Consider the following 3203-nt stretch of genomic DNA (forward strand, 5'->3'; position numbering starts at 1 on the left):
AAAATAATGTTGTACGCAGTACTATACATTACATTACAGCGATGTATATACAAATTATTCCGCAAAAATACTAAATATATTATTCATTAAATCGGATTCTTCATTTTGGAGATTTAAGGTACCGTCAATAAATTGATTTTCTCTATTTACGTTGTGACAATAAGCAAAGATAGATAACTCTGACATGTAAGTGGGAAAAGAACTTTCGAGAAAAAGGCGGAGGTAGTATTTATGACGTTGCAGACGTCTAGACCTACACCTTCCACATAAAAAAAAAATATTTAGACTTTGAGTTTCCATATCCACTTCTACATGTAAGATTTAAAAAATCTAGATCTGCTCCACCTTCTTACTTTGATTACGGCAACAGAAGACTAAATGTTCTTCAAACCAGACTATGACATAATTGTGCACTAAATGACGACCTTTATAGATGCAATTTAATATCAAGTCCCTTATGCACGTGCGGTAAAGTTGAGGACACATATCATTATTTTTCGTATGTCCCAAGTATGCGAACGCCAGAAATGAATTTTTACATAAATGTGTACAATTTGACAAAATCCACATACATGTCTTATTCACTGAAAATTTAAGTTAGTCACCATGACCTAAAAAAATAATCAGATTGATTGTCCTCCAGATGAGGGTGCAGTTAGTCAATTAGACAATATGTTAAGTTCATTTTGACGACTCGAGAAAAATCATACTGACTAACTCGATAGCCTACCTTGACTAATCAAAAGTCACAATGAGTACACTATAACGATTTTATTTGACTGTATTCTTGTCATAATGATAGATTCCGATATTCAAAGTGAGTATCATTTCATATCAAAATGACTGTCAATTAGTTATATTTCTAGGCATTTTGACGATATTGGAAATCATGATGACGATGCGCGTCAAATCATTTTGATTATCACGCATCAATGCCCTTCAGATACAAAATATAACAATTATACAACTAATATTTGAACTATTTATTACAAAATTTCATAAATATGGTTATTTCATGCACCAAATATACAAAAATGAATAAACTGATTTTCTAAAAAAACAACATAAGATTTGCATATAAACATTGTTAAAAAATTAAGAGATCATATAGTGATATACACCTACATATATAGCATACATAGATATTTATATATTTTCAAGCAAATTAGTTTTACTGTTTGTAAATGATCTCTTATCAATCAAAGAAATAACTTCAGGAAACAGTCTCTCGTTGCACCCTTTCAGTTAAGTTGCTGCTTTGTTCTCCTACCTCAGAGGAATATATTAACTGGTTGTTTTCTTCTTTGATCATTACAAATTCTTTTACACAGGTCCTGCAATGCAGAATAGTCTTTATAATTTACTTATTTAAGTTGCTTGATAGCAAAGTAAAGTATATGAAAACAAATTTACAAATGTATTTATATTGAAAGGAAATCAAAATATAAATTTAGTTAAATACTAGTAGCTATGTATGCAGTATTGAGAAGAAAGTAACAGGTACCTTAAGTCGTTTAATACATACAATTAAAATGAATAAAAAATTACGTTTACCTTAGCAAACATGGAACATGGGAATGAAATCATCATCAGTTCTATTTTCTTCTCGTTTGGTTGTCTTCGTCAGAAATGGATTAACTACAAACCATATTGTGATTTTGTTTTAAATGCCTTTATCATATACATGTATTATAAACAAAATACATGGAATAATATGAATAATATTTGGTTAAGCAGGCCAGTATAGTAAGTGGAGAGTTAGTACATGTACATTAGGGACTAGTCGATTTGTATTTTCTTTTATAAAATAGAATTTTAAAACATAACAAGTTCTATGTAAATCACCATTATACTGAAAATATAAGCTATCAGTACGTGTAATCCTACCTTATTTCTTCTATTCATGGTAACATCTTCGTGTACCTAATGTGGTTTTCATCTTGTCTATATTCGTAACAATGCATTGTATTTTGATTTGTTTGTCCATTCAGTGGTAGTTGAGAGTCCATGCCATACTGTGAGTTGTAAAAGAATAATACCTATTTAATAATCGTTGAATTTTAGACCAATTTCGATTTGAACTGTTTGCATAAATTGAATATGCAAAAATCTGCTTGAACACAATCAACCCACATCCTAACCTACATGTAAATACAACAATTATTGATGAAAAATATCGAGTACTTTGTTAATTACAATATTATTTCTCTGTAGAACATTTTTTAAATAAGTTTTTTATAGAATTGTTTGTCTAAAACAAGAAAACAACAAACATGACATACCATGACTTCGAGTTTTCCTGGGAGGAAAATGGCGACCGACGCTATTGTTTCTTCCCGCCAATAAATATAAACAAGATGACCAGTCACAAGTCAAAGTTGACCAGAGACTGATAATGTTGAGGAAACAGATAGTCAAATTATGTATTGACTAACTGAACTGAAGAAAATGACTTCAAATCTGGTCAACGTGACAAATTTATGTTTTCAGTGTTATGGGGGATTGATTCACTGAATACTGCAGAGAATGAACGTCTCTTTTCTTTTGTTCAAACATTTATTAAGCATTCTGGTAGATTTCCTTGTCAATTACTGTACCAATATTAATATATGAATTTGTTCAACATTTTGTTTATTTATACATATATGCAAAATGCATCAATTTGTTTACTTTTGCAAATACTGAATACTTTATATAGCATGTTTAACTGTGACAATATAAATGTGTAATTTATATGTATAGGGAGATGGGCGTTATAAGTTTTCAGAACTTGTGCTCAATCCCATTGTAATTATATTACAATAAAATATGTTCAAATCATATGTAAGATTACGTTGGTTACCACATTCAGTATATGTATAGTTTAAAGTTGCCAGCGTAGTGCAAGTCTGTAATGGCAGTAATGATTTTAAACATGAATATATAGAATACAAAGTATTCTTAATTCATTTGAATGCTAAATTATCCCAGAATCCGAGTTTTATTTTCGATTCTAAAATGGTACATGTACTCAAAAGAGAACTGAGCGAAAGAAGAGTGAGTGTAAAGCTTTTAGAAATAAATTGATATCTGCCACTTATACAGTGTAATTAAAAGAAAGAAAATCAATCTATCTAGATTAGATTTGGTTTTAACATGTATATTTCATTGATAAAAAGTCGTTGTTATTTATTTTACATGATCTATACTTTTATATACCCGAG

At 29.7% G+C, this 3203-nt stretch overlaps 1 long non-coding RNA gene across 1 annotated transcript; it reads right to left on the reverse strand.

Annotated features, from left to right (window-relative positions):
* Positions 1-1559: 1559 nt before the first annotated feature.
* Positions 1560-2487, reverse strand: LOC134243777 (uncharacterized). Its single transcript, XR_009987106.1, has 3 exons — positions 2283-2487; positions 1888-2015; positions 1560-1638 (listed from the first exon to the last, which is right to left on the reverse strand). It is a non-coding gene; the product is annotated as an uncharacterized LOC134243777 (long non-coding RNA).
* Positions 2488-3203: the final 716 nt, after the last annotated feature.

Source organism: Saccostrea cucullata, unplaced genomic scaffold (assembly GCF_032062105.1).
Source record: "Saccostrea cucullata isolate Sc308-1 unplaced genomic scaffold, CSIRO_AGI_Scuc_v1 ctg22284, whole genome shotgun sequence".
NCBI classification, from domain to species: domain Eukaryota; kingdom Metazoa; phylum Mollusca; class Bivalvia; order Ostreida; family Ostreidae; genus Saccostrea; species Saccostrea cuccullata.